Raw genomic sequence first — 5,977 nt, 5'->3', positions numbered from 1 at the left:
CATCTGGGAGTGGAGCTTCCTCTGGGTGTTGTGGGACTGGCTGCAGAGCTTGCGCCCAAGGTCTGCTCTGGACCCCAGCCCAGACAGACAGGAAGGAACCCGAGTCACTGGGCTGGTGGAATTCCTGTGTGCCTGGTCCTGCTGACCCAGTTACTCCCAGTGTTGGGACAGATGTTAGTTCCTGCTCACCTCGATCCTGGGTGTGTCAGAGCGCCTGGGAGTGGAGCTTCTTCTGGGTGTTGTGACTGGCTGCGGAGCTTGGGCCCAAGGTCTGCTCTCGATCCTGGGTGTCTCAGCTCTCCCTGTCTTAACTGTGTTGGTCCAGGCAAAATTAAGCACTCTTTAACATCAAGGGTTTAGAATTGGGAGGGGGCTGCCAAATGCCCAGACAAGACAGCAAAAGAAGACACCTTGGCACTCGTATAGATCATCTCCAGACCACACGCCTATGTTTGCCCAGATGGCCCATTCTTCAGCTTCTTCCCCGTGCGGAAGGACCCAGGGCCCTGCATTCTTCCCTCTGAGCTGTGTGTAGCCACTCCTGGAGCATACCGCAGCTGTGGAGAGCCAGTCTCTTCCCCCTGGGAAGAAGAGCAAACCGGATTTTGCCTAAGAAGTCATCTCAATACAGCTGTTCCAGGCTACTCACCCCTATAGCTTAGCAGTCTTCTCTGTCAGCCCAACCAGCCTCACACAAACTACAGATTATCATCTGCTTGCCCCTTGTCTGCCCTTTCTTCCTTCCTAAAAACATGTTCACTTTAGCTAGGATTAGGGTCTTTTGGAATAAGACTACATTTCCCATACTCCTTAGAGCAAATGCTCTGGCCAATGGGCTGTAAATGAAAGCAGTTATAGAACACTTACTGGGAGGCACAATCAAGGCAGCCTCTTCCTCCCTTCTTTTCCCCTCCCTCATCCTGCCTCCTGAGAAGGAGAGGCTACCTCTGATAACAAAAGCAGTCTCAAACTAGAGCATCGGAGCAGAGATACAAAAGGGATCTTGGATCCTGACGGCACAGAATGTGGTGGGCCCACCTTTAGAATTCTTTGCTGTGAGACCATAAAGCCCTTGTGTGGAGGAGCTTCTGTCTTTTTAAGATCCCTGCTATGTGCAGGCTGGCCTTGTTCCTCACTTTTTGTCGATTAAGAACTGAGTAGAGAAATTAAAATCTAAACTACCTTAACTTACTGAGGAAAAACATGTCTGTAAATTAAAATATTCTTATGGCTTGGTTATGTTGACCAGTACAAATTCACCTTAGGCTCTTGAAACATTTGAAGCCAAACCACACAACAGCCTATCAAAGCTGTTCCTTGGCACAGGGTGGACACTCTGCTTTCTTGTGGAAAGAAAACATTATTGTACAAAGGAAGAGCCTCAACGAACAAGCAGACACTGTTATATCTTCGTTGGTGGTCATGTTCAATCCAAGCTCCAAGCTGAGCTCTAAATAGCAGCTTCCTTTGAACCTAGGCCATCGAGTTAGCGGTCTTGGAGGAGTGGTCAAATCTTCACAGCTGGCTTGTGTTCCAAGCCACTAAACCTCCAGGCCAGGTTTCTCCCATGGAGGGAATCCAGCTGGCCCTGGTCTTGTAAGTAATTGGCAGTCCCACCCTCCCCATGCTGTTATGTGAGGGGAACCTTTGTCCAGGAGCAACAGTGCTCCAGCTGGAGAAGCCTCAGAATCCCAGAGGTGTTGGGGGGGGGTGTGCTTGTTTAAACACAAACTACTGTACTCCACCCCCAGAGTTTCTGATTCAGTAGATTTTAGGCAGAACCCAAATATTTGTACATTCATAAATCCCGAAAAGAAACCGATAGTCCCAGTCCAAGGAGTGCACTGGGAGGGCCCCTGTCCTGTGGAAGGAGACGTTTCTTCATTGCCTTCTTTCTGACCTTTGGGGAATGTCCTAGCCCAGGTAGTGGTCTCTGCATGGCTGGCCTGAGAACACACGCCCAGGCCCTTTCTCTCTCCTCCTAGTTCCAGGATTCCCCTCCACAACATTCTCCCTCGCTCCACCGAGCTCCCCCGAGCCCACTTGTTCTGATGCATCCCTTACAGAGTGGGAGACGGTAGCAGGGTGGAATTAAATCACTTATTTCTCCTGAATATATTAAAGCATGTTGTTTTGTAATAATTTTTATAAAATAATAAAAGAGTAATGTTAAGGGAACAGACACATTGGGAAAATTATTGAGCCCTTGCTATGCCTGAGGCTCTGTAGAAAGTGTTCAATGAATTACTGTCACCATGTCTCAAATGCAAAGCAAGCTCAGAAATCCCTTTGCCCGGTGTAATACGACAGTTCTAGCCTAACCCTGGCCCATAGCCTGGTCATCTAACTCTGCAGTCATGGTACTGTTTGGAAATGCTGCTAATTTGGACCTGAAGTTAGTAAATAAAATAAAAATACTTACTGCACAAGCAGTGGCTGTGGACACACACATGCACACACACACAAAGGTTTAAGAGAAAATATCATTCATTTTTAAATTCTACTGAGACTTATTTTTCATTCAGGATGACTCTGCCCTGAGGGGAGAAAGTCTGGACATTTCAGGGGTGGCCCTTACTTTTTCAATGCCAAGCACAGATTTGCATGCAGTGTGTAACACATTTGCAGTTCGTCTGTGGCACTAAACACCCGTGGGAGGGCCAGCCAGGAACAGTTGTCTGAAAAGGCTTCTTGCAGGGATGATAATCAATAAAGAGAAAATTGAGAGACACGGCGTTTGAGCCTCCTGGCTAACAGCCCATGCGTCAGGAGAGCAAACACCGACTGACACAGCTCTGAAGATTTCTTCATGGAGCAAACCTGTCACCAAGGCCAGTGACAACACCTACCATCTGTCCCCTGAAAGCCATGTGGTCCCCTGAGGGTGTCATAATGAAGCCACTGCTAAAGACGAAAGATGCTCCTGTTCAGCACTCTACTGTGTTGTAGGATGTGGAGAGATTGTCTTCACTGTGACATTTTGGGAGTATAACATTGATGCTTAGCTGAGCAGTGGTGGTGCACGCCTTTAATTCCAGCACTTGGGAGGCAGAGGCAGGTGGATCTCTGAGTTCTGAGTTCTGGCCAACCTGGTCTACAGAGTGAGTTCCAGGGCAGCTAGGGCTATACAGAGAAACCCTGTCTCTGAAAAAAAAAAAAACAAAACAAAACCAAAACAAAGCAAAACAAAACAAAATAAAACAAACATTGATGCTTATATTCTGCTCCTGGCACCTCCCTGTCCACCCCTCACTCTCTGGCTGGTCCCCTTTGTTCCCTCAGATGGTCCTCCCTTCTGTTGTCATAACACACGTATCCCATGGCTCTCTCCTGCTTCCTACCTCTCTCTCTCTTCAGACCTCCTCTACTCTCATGGTTCCCTTCCTGCTTCCAAACACAGACAGACACACAATTCTTTATCCCACACATGATATAAAACATGTACAATTTATTTTTCTGAGTCTGGCTTATTTTGTCTAACATGATTCCTAATTTCATCCATTTCCCTGTTGGATGACATAATTTCATTCTTTCACAGTTGCATAAAATTCCACTGTGATGAATACCATATATTTTTATACATTCATCTGTTAATGGGACCTGGGCTAGTTCCTTATCTTGCCAATTATAAATGGTGCCTCAATAAACAAGGGTTCACAGGTATGTCCTAGGCAGCAGTGCAGCTCCTCTCTTGAGGCGTCTACACACTAATCCCCATGACTGCCATAGTTTATCTCCCCTTAGTAGGAATAAGGGTTTCTCTCACCCTGGATCCCCTCCAGCATCCACTCCTCCAGGTTTTCTTGACAGTAGTCACCCAATACAGAGTGAGATGTAATTTCAAAGCCGTTTTAATTTACATTTCTCTGATGGCTAAGGACATTCACTTATTTTCAAAGATTTATCACCTGTTTTTATTTCTTCCTTTGAGAAATGTCTAATTGATTAGGCCATTGATAGAATGGGTGATTTTTGATGTTTTGGGTATTTTGCCTTATTAAGTTTTTATACAGTCTAGATATTGATTCTTAATTGAATGCATAGTCAGCACAGATAAGTCCCACTCGGCTGTCACTCTTCCCTCTCCTTGTGGTTTCCTTTGCAGCACAGATGCCTTTTAATTCCATGCAGTCCCATTTGTCAGTTCTTGGGATTATTCCTGATGTTGCTGGAATCCTTTCCAGAAATCCCTTGCCTGTTGCCTGTGCCTAAGTATTTTACTTATGTTTTCTTCCATCAGTGTTGGGGTTTGAGGCCTTGTGTCTTTGATCCATTAGAGTTGATTTTTGTGAAGGAGGAGAATGACTCTTACTTCCTTCTCTTATATGCGGAACCCAGCTTCCCTACATCATCTATTGGAGAGGCCATCTTTCTCTCTAATATATGATTTTAATAGACATAGAAACCGAAATTTAGAAACAATAACTGTCACACTACATTTAATACTAAGCAAAACTGTGACCTATACCTGTAGACTGAGTAGTGACAGAGTCAGTCTCCTATTTCTGTGAGGAGACACCATGAACATGTCTACTATTATAAAAGCATTTGATTGGGGCTGGCTTACATTCCAGGGTTTCATCCATTATCGGCATTCCATCTAGCATAGTAGGAAGCACACCAGCATAGAGGCAGACACAGTAAAGAAAGAAGTGAGAGTTCTAAATCCACATCTGAAGGCAGCAGGCAGAGAGAGAACCGTTGGCTTGAGCATTTGAAACCTCAAAGCCCGCCATCAGTGACACACTTCCTCCAACAAAGCCATACCTACCCCAAGAAGGCCATGCCTCCTAATAGTGCCACTCCCCGGTGACCAAGCACTCACATCTATGAGCCTATGGGGACCATTCTATTTGAATCACCACACTGTCTGTGTCCCAGAGCTAAGCAGATGAAGTGAGCTCGCTCCTCAGGCTTCCCTGGAGGTGGAAGGGGGCGACACCCAGGAGAAGCTTGGCAGGGAGTGACACCCAGGAGAAGCTTGGCAGCTCTGTTTCTTAGGACAGAAGCTTTTCTAATGTGTGCCGGGCAAACAGATCCATGAATGAGAGACTAGAGACCCAAGAAGTCATGGGCTTCAACTGAGCCAAACAGCAAAATCATAGTAAAGCCTTGGAGTAACAGACACATGCTGAGCACACTCCAGTCTCGTGGCACTGCCCTGTGTGTGACCTAAGAACGGTGACTCAGATGCATAGCAGAGGGAAGATTTTATAACCCAGCCTTGCATCAACAGCCTCCTGACACAACACAAAGTACCCAATATGATCACTGAAACTTCCATTTGGGGGTGAAACAAGGCCTCACATTGGCCACACACTGGCCATACTGGGCACTTAGTGTAGCCCGTGCAGGCCTTGAACTTATTATAATCCTCCTGTCCCAACATGCTGAGTACTGGCATCACAGGCAAGAGCCACCATAGCCAGCTCTTCGTGAAGTATCCTTACCAATGATGTCTAACCTGAACCTAGTCGTGAGAAGACAGCCCAGCACCCCGAGCCGTGGGACATTCTACAACACAGCTGGCTTGAACGCTTCAAGAAAGGCAATTTCAGTCTTCAAAAAAAATCAAAGTTGGTGATGTAGTTTACACAAAAGACACCGAGAAGACTAAATTCAACGCATAAACTCTGATTAAAGCTCAGACATAAAACACACACAAATATTTAAGAAGAGGATAAGTGGGGTAATACAATATTAAAATGTGGATCAGATGTTGTTAAGCTGTTGAAATCCTTGTTGTGGTGGTAATACTGTGGCTTGTTAATTGTTTATACAAACCATCTGCTAAATATTTAAGAGTCAAAGTGTTAAGATTTCTGCCAATTTTTTTCTCAAATGGCTCAGGATAAAAGAAACATAGAGGGCAGATGAGGGAAATGTGGTAACAATGGTAACAATGGGTAAATCTCAGAGGGAACTGTGGCTACACAGTCACCCTTCTCTCTCTCTCTCTCTCTCTCTCTCTCTCTCT

The 5,977-nt window shown here is 45.7% G+C and overlaps 2 long non-coding RNA genes across 2 annotated transcripts in view; one reads left to right on the top strand and one right to left on the bottom strand.

Moving 5' to 3' along the window:
- Positions 1 to 427: 427 nt before the first annotated feature.
- LOC116080116 lies at positions 428 to 1,021 on the bottom strand. The gene is made up of 2 exons (XR_004114315.1): positions 946 to 1,021; positions 428 to 581 (listed from the first exon to the last, which is right to left on the bottom strand). It is a non-coding gene; the product is annotated as an uncharacterized LOC116080116 (long non-coding RNA).
- The window catches only part of LOC116080115, a 9,815-nt gene continuing 4,798 nt past the window's right edge, over positions 961 to 5,977 (top strand). The window contains exon 1 of the long non-coding RNA XR_004114314.1: positions 961 to 1,596. This is a non-coding gene — a long non-coding RNA (uncharacterized LOC116080115). The remainder of the gene's footprint in view (positions 1,597 to 5,977) is intronic.

This window comes from Mastomys coucha, unplaced genomic scaffold, assembly GCF_008632895.1.
Source record: "Mastomys coucha isolate ucsf_1 unplaced genomic scaffold, UCSF_Mcou_1 pScaffold6, whole genome shotgun sequence".
Classification (NCBI taxonomy): Eukaryota; Metazoa; Chordata; class Mammalia; order Rodentia; family Muridae; genus Mastomys; species Mastomys coucha.
This window is presented reverse-complemented; position numbering and strand designations above follow the sequence as displayed.